Here is a 7,770-nt window from a genome sequence, read left to right on the forward strand (position 1 = left end):
GATGAGTGACATTTATGCTCAACAACAACTACTGGATAAAAGAAAGGAAATTAGGATACAAGAGTAGATTAAGATCCATAATGCCAAGATTTATTTCAAAGAATGGTGGGCAGGAAAGGTAGATAGACCAACTAAGGAAAATTTCATGGGGATCAGGAAAGAGAGACACCAAGAGGAAATTCCTTTACTGCAGAAGAAAGATGGAGAGGTGGCAAGAATAGAAGAAGAAAATGTGATATCATTGTCAGTCATTTCAAGAACTTGTTAAGTACAATAGACCTAGCAGATGATAAAGTCATGGAGGCTAGAGATAGATGTCAATCAGTCAGACAATGCAAAGTTTCCAAGTTAGATAGATTACAACTGGAAATGACCTCTCTCTACACGAACTTAAAGAGGCAGCCTTCTCTATGGCTAATGGCAAAACACCAAGAGAGGATGGACTTTTTGTGGAGTTCTACAAGTTTTTGTGGGACATAGTGGGACCTTCTTTATTGGAAGTTTGGAGAGAGAGTGCTAAACAGGGCTTTCTAGTAACCACTTAAATGGAGGTGTGATAAAGCTTGTCCCAAAAGAAGGAGACAAATTAGTCCTAAAAAAATGAAAGCCTTAGGATGGCTAATAAAAGATCAAGTGTCAAAGGGTAAAATTAGAGGTATAGAGCTCCCTTTAGGAAAGCATTTAGTGAATCGGCAATTTGCAAATGACACCACTCTCACGATCAGAAACACAGATGCAGACATACTAAGAGCTATGGAATGTATTGACATCTTCTGTATGGCATCAGGATCTAAAATAAATCACTAAAAAACTGGCTATGCCGTGGTAATAGGTGACCCTCAAAACCTTTTGGATCAGATGGGCTATAAAAGAATTCCACATGGGGAGATCTTCAAACTATTGGGCATCCCTATGGGTTTCAAAGTTAAGATGAAAGATAGATGGGAATGGTTTCTAGATAGATTTAACCAAAAAAAAAGACAGGCTCAGAGGGTTGCAGGCAAATCTAACAAGGAGGAGGGTTGTACTAAACCATTGCATATATAGCCAATAGCTATCTTTTATCTTTCCTGCTGGTGTTCGTCCAAAACAAGATTAGAAAAGTTTATAAGAATCTGCAGATCCTTCCTGTGGGGGGGGAGTGACACAAGAAGAAGAATAGCCAAGGTCAAATGGTCCTTTTGTACTAGGCCCAGAAAGGAAGGAGGTTTGGGAGTTATTAATATACAGTTGGCAGCATACAAATTGGTAGCCACATGGATAATAAAACCCATCACTTCTCCTGACAGTGACTGGGCTAACCTCCTTTTGAGAAATTTCAAATATGTCAAACCTTACAGGGCCCCTAGGTGGAAGGACTTTCCTCCTCTCTCAGCTATAGGCAATCTAGAACCCTGCCCAACCAAGGGGAGTCAGCTATGGAAAACCCTATGATGTGCCTTTGAACAGATCTAGAGTCACATTATCCTCTCTAGAAAAGGGAGCTTCATGACTCTAGATTTAATTTGGGTGTCTGTCTTCTTCACCAAACAACAATTAAGTGATGAGGACTTCCTAAAAGCATGGCATCTCTGAAAGAAGGGGTTAACTAGTTGGGGAGACGTGTGGGACAAAACCAACTTCAAGTGGAGCAGCATACAAATTGGCAGCCACATGGATAATAAAAGCCATCACTTCTCCTGACAGTGACTGGGCTAACCTCCTTTTGAGAAATTTCAAATATGTCAAACCTTACAGGGCCCCTAGGTGGAAGGACTTTCCTCTTCTCTCAGCTATAGGCAATCCAGAACCCTGCCCAACCAAGGGGAGTCAGCTATGGAAAACCCTATGATGTGCCTTTGAACAGATCTAGAGTCACATTATCCTCTCTAGAAAAGGGAGCTTCATGACTTTAGATTTAATTTGGGTGTCTGCCTTCTTCACCAAACAACAATTAAGTGATGAGGACTTCCTAAAAGCATGGCATCTCTGAAAGAAGGGATTAACCAGTTGGGGAGACGTGTGGGACAAAACCAACTTCAAGTGGAAGACATGGCTAGAGATAAGAAGAGAATTTAGACTCAGGAATGCAGATCAAGTGCTGGTTATGAGCAGAATACAACTGTGGGAGGGTGACATCACATGGAAAGGAGGCAAGGTCCTAAACTTCAATAGAGAGTTTAGCTGGGTAGGCACATCCTTCTTGCCTATCCCCACTCCTTCTGAAGGCATTGAAGAGGTTGTGTCCCAACTCAATGCTAGATGGAACATTGCTGATGCTGAAAGGAAATGGAGTAACAGATTTGCACTGATCTGGATAGAAGAATATCAAGAAAATGTCCACTTTATTATGGCTAATTCTGCACAAGGCTAGTTATGAGCAGAATACATCTGTGGGTTGTCGACATCACATGGAAAAGGTTGGTTATGAGCAAAATACAACTGTGGGAGGGTGACATCACATGGAAAGAGGGCAGGGTCCTAAACTTCAATAGAGAGTTCAGCTGGGTAGGCATTGGGTAGGCAGCTCATCCTTCTTGCCTATCCCCACTCCTTCTGAAGGCATTGAAGAGGCTGTGTCCCAACCAACTCAATGCTAGATGGAACATTACTGATGTTGAAAGGAAATGGAGTAACAAATTTGCACTGATCTGGGATAGAAGAATACCAGAGAAAATGTCCACTTTGTTATGGCTAATTCTGCACAAGGCTGTCTAAACTAATTGCAGAAGCCTCAGGAGATGGCACGTGCAAATACTGCTTTGGTATCAAAGAGGACATCTTCCACCTGTTTATTATAAGCTTGCCCCAGAGCAAGAAAGGTCTAGAACGTTGTTCAGTTAAGGATAGGGGAATCAATAAATTGGAAGTCAATTCTCTTGGGAGATGCACTCAAACTTTCTTATGGCACATGGGTGTACATCAAGGCACATGCTTTGGTTTATTTGGATTGCTAGAAATACTTATCAATTCAATGATGAGGTTATACATGTTGGTCGGCTATTTTTTTTAATTGGTATGAAAGATTTTTTCTTACTAACTGAACAGAACCTACTGTGGTCCAGGAAAATTCACGTTGGATCAAGAGTTCCATAACTATAATGATTAGGTTTCACAACTGGAGGACTACATCAGGGATGGAGGGAGGTATACCAACTCCAACATTGACCTTCAAGCGCAGCTCTTACCCTCCCTATTCCTAGTCAAGGAACCTATAGTCTAAAGGGGCACCTTGTTCCTTCGTTACAATGCTAAGTGAAGGGTACCATACTAGGTCAACAGCAACAAATTTTATTGGTTTTTTTGCTCTGATAAGGAGAAATCCTGGTCGCAGAAAGTATTACTGCTCTTTCGAGATAACTTTTTGTCTTTTGAAGACCTTAAGTATACAAGTATATGATGATCATAATATAAACAAGCCTTTTTATCTGCCAAAAGAAAAAACAAGTAGATAAATAGTGGGATTTAAACTCCTAGCTATGATTAGAAAGTAACCATTGGAGAAGTAGCAGTTTTATATGCTTTTATGTTAACAACCTTCATACAATACTAAAGTGACATGGACATCCAGACACCCAATTAGTTTTCAATACGAGAAAGTAAACATGTGAAGATCTTGTCATATCATAGTGTATTCACATGCTATTGTGAAGATCAAGCTTGTCATATCATAGTGTATTCACATGCAACAATAAAAACATAAGAGTGTAGCCATCCAACCTCGAAAGATTGGAGGCGCAACATTCATATGGGCAAGAAGTTGAGAATTCTACCCTACAACTACTACTTACAAGGGAATGCTTATGTGACAAAGCTACAATGCAATCTTGTTTAGTGGGTCATGCCAAAAGATTGATTTCCCAAAACAAATAGTTATTATGTGAGTTTTGTCATTTGTGACTGGAAGAATGAGACAATGTAACATAATTTGTAGAACCTCGAGGAGGAGAAAAAATAAATGGGGAGCAATGACGCAATGTAACATAATTGTACCTCAAGAAAGAACCAACAAGGTGAATGATATTTAAAGCAAGAGCGAGAGAGAGAGAGGGAGAGAGAGAGAGAGAGAGAGAGAGAGAGAGAGAGAGTGGAGATGGTGTGTAGGAAGACTTTAGGAGATAAAGAAAAGGGGGGAGAGAGAGACTCAACCACTTTAAAGTCTGCATTCATGTCCATACTGGAGCTAATGAAGAGAAGCCACGTATCAACATATTGTTCAATATGAAAAATGCACTTCCAAAAATTCTAAAAATGCCTAATTTGTGCTTTGCCTAATTTGAAGCGTTGCTAGCTAAGGCTACCCAAGGTAGCCTAGGCCAAAAAGAATGACACAATGTACCAGAATTTGTACCTCAAGAAAGAGGTGAAAGAATGACATAATGTGGGAGAATTGGTACCTCATGATAAAAGGAATGGGAGAAAGAACGAAAGACTTGGGTCTGAAATAAATTTCCCGTAACAGAGGCAATGTAGAACATCATTTGTCTCTCTTGAAAGAATGAAAGAATGCAGGGTAACTCTACACAGAAAATGGAGAATTCTACAAGAATATCATTTGTCTCTCTTGAAAGAATGAAAGCCTGCAGGGTAACTCTACACATAAAATGGAGAACTCTACAAAGAATGTGCTCGGCTTCAACTTAGTATTGCTTGATTTCAAGCGGTTAGCATCATTTCCTTGAACTCTGAGAAATCGATCACTCCGTCTGCATTTGCATCGACTCTTTGCATGATTCCTTCACAGAAAGAAGCATCCCTGCACTCCACGAAACCCAAGTTGCTTAGCACCGTCTGAAGCTCTGTGACAGATATGAACCCGTCTGCGTTCTTGTCGAACACGCGGAATGCTTCTAGCAGATCGTGCGATTCGTCGTCCTCAACAGCACGCCCCAACGTCAACTCCTTGCACACAAAGTTGTACAACGCCTCGAACTCGTCGAGTCGCAGAAAGCCCAGCTCACCCCCGGATATCGAATGCATCAGCGCGCTCAATTCCACTTCCGAGATGTCAAGGTCCAGCTTCTTGAACCCATGATGCATCTCCTCGAGGCTGAGCAGCCCGTCTCGGTTTTGATCGAAAAGCTGAAAGACGCGTAGGAGGTTTCCGTGTTGAGGGACAGAATTCCCGTGGGATGAATGGGCAGATGGATGAGGTTCGGCTAGAAGGGAAGTTCCATCGAGGAGAGGGGGGGGGGGGCGTTCAAAGAGTGTAAGGTCAGCAAAGGAAGCAAGAACTCTGTGAAGCCAGGAGGGGAAGGAAGCAATGGGATGCTGAAGAAAGCCCATGAAGGAAGAGCTAGCCATGGCAATGCAACAAGATAGAAGTGTAGGCGCAGAGAGAGAGAGAGAGTATGTGTATGTTTTGTGTGTGCTTCTTAGGCCCAGTGTGTCATGGCAGCCTTGTATATAGTAAAACTCATGGAACCGTTACTCAAGGAAAGAGCCGTTTCGATGTAACGATATCCTTTAGTGTGGCATTGTCTAATTTTCCCCAATAAAATTTCCAACGTTTGGGTCTCGTTGAGAACCTTGGGAATCACAAAATGGGTGCATGACACAACTCCTTCCAAGCTATGCAACAGCCCATGACTGAAAATTTATGCTAGGGAAGGCAACCGATCACTTTGCATGGCTATGCGCGGAGGTGATCCATGGCAGGGAGGTGGTTGGAGAAAATTGCCACATGCAAAGAAGAGAACACCCCCTTTCTACCACGTCGTGTAGCCTTTGAAGGGGACTTGGATTCTTCAAAATAAGTATATATAGATAGATGCACTTCTTAATCATATTGTTTCATTCCAATTTGCAATAATAATTGCATTATTTGGTTGAAACACTATATTATGGAATTTTCAACTAGTTTAGAAATTCCCAATATGGTTATGATTGAGCCACATGGTCAAACTTTAACCCCTTACTTGAAAGTTGAATTTTCTCTAAACATATATTAGGGAAAAATCCCAAGTCCCACTTTCAAATAAGGGCTTAAGATTTAAATCATTAGCCCATACTTGATAGGGGGATTCGAGGATTGCCAAATTCTCTAATATAGTGCTTCCATGATAGATTTCTTGATGAATTTTCTTTTCCTTGGAAGTTTTCTCTCTTTGAAGAATTGTTTCTCAAACCACCTCTTGAAGGTTGATGATTGCCTTAATTTCTAGTTAGTTAGTAATTGTCTTGTTGATGCTATTGTTGATGTCCACTACCTCTACTTGATGATATTCCTCTTTCTCTACCTCTATTTAAAGTTGTATAATCCTACTCACATGTTTGTCCTTTTCTAGAGGCTGGCTTGAATTGTTTGGGTTCTCAACTCCTTTGCAAACAAACTAGTTGTAAATGTTCCAATGTTGGCACTTGCTTTTGATTAGTTGTGCCTTGTACCAAATAAATTCTCATAATCTTTGTTAAGTCCATTGAGGATGGCTTGTACCAATTTTGTAAACTTCATCATTTCACCTATGCCTGGAACTTTATTATTAATGTCTCTTATTATAAGTATAGATGCATCTCTAGTCTCATTTTCTAAGGCTTTGGTTAATTTGATTTCTCAATGTCAAGATCTTCCTTGATTCATACAATGTTATAAATATATCCCATGTTTCTTTGGTTATCTTGACTTGTCAAGCATAACATCTGTAGTCTAGAATTGATTGATTTAATTTCATAATTTCAAGTTGTTGAAGGTATTCCTTGATACATACAATGTTGCAAACATATCCCATCCTTCTTTGGATGCCTTGACTATATTGAGTTCTCCAAGACTAACATCTTTTACATTATGCTTGATCATATGATAGGCATATTTATCTTTCTTATCCTGATCTAATTAGTTGGTCTCAACTTAGAACGCAAATTTTTTCCATTCTATACTTTCTATTTGCAAATTGAATCTTTGTTAAATTATCCCTTATAATTAGTTTGGTTTGTGAAATAATTATCCAAATGGTTTTTCTAAATGTCAAAATATACTCCATTCTTTGCATGCACAAGAGTAGGCTTCAAAAAAAGAAATAGTAAGTAACTATGTCTAGAGCAACACCAAGGTGGACTTCCATGAAGCTTTCCATGGTCGGGTGTCAATGGTTTTTATAAATGTCAAAATATACTCCATTCTTTGCATGAACAAGAGTAGGCTTCAAAAAGGAAATACCAAGTAACTATGTCCGAAGCAACATCAAGGTGGACTTCCATGAAGCTTTCCATGGGTGTCAAAGTGACTCATTTAATTTGAACATAATTAGTCCTATAACTATACTATCCATCACAAGATAGGATCTCATAACATTTTAGGTCCCATACATTGCTTTGGGTTCCATAAAGTATGGGTGTGGCAATTGACTTAGTTATACATGTGATTACCACATATTTGTGTTGTTCAATAGGTTTTTACATGATATGCAAAATGGGTTATGTCAGCACATAATAGTACAACTTATGTTGCCTCTTTTGTCACAATATGCCTTCCACCTCCTATAGTTGACAATGCATATTTGTTTATTGACCAATCCTACAGGTTGCTATAGTTCGTGTTTCTAGATGCATTTGTGGGTTTCTATGTTGATATAAATGTGGGTTCTCTATGTGGTTGTGGATTTGTTGGGGGAATGGTTCACATAAATGAATCCATTAAAAGGATTAAAGAATGTGATCTACATTGATGATACACCAAATCTTATCCAAGGAAAGGGTGAAGTAGCTAAGGATAATATTTCTAAGCAAGAAACGATCATTAATAAACGATGTCCTCTATGTTCTAAATCTTAGCAAGAAGCTCTTGTTAGTTCA

General features: G+C 39.6%; 1 pseudogene; it reads right to left on the minus strand.

Moving 5' to 3' along the window:
* Nucleotides 1-4,301: 4,301 nt before the first annotated feature.
* Nucleotides 4,302-5,341, minus strand: LOC147889327 (calmodulin-like protein 3 pseudogene; annotated as a pseudogene).
* Between the last annotated feature and the right edge of the window lie 2,429 nt (nucleotides 5,342-7,770).

The sequence above is a fragment of the Dipteris shenzhenensis genome, chromosome 20, assembly GCF_047967505.1.
Source record: "Dipteris shenzhenensis isolate YYH24624 ecotype China chromosome 20, Dip_SZ_1.0, whole genome shotgun sequence".
Classification (NCBI taxonomy): domain Eukaryota; kingdom Viridiplantae; phylum Streptophyta; class Polypodiopsida; order Gleicheniales; family Dipteridaceae; genus Dipteris; species Dipteris shenzhenensis.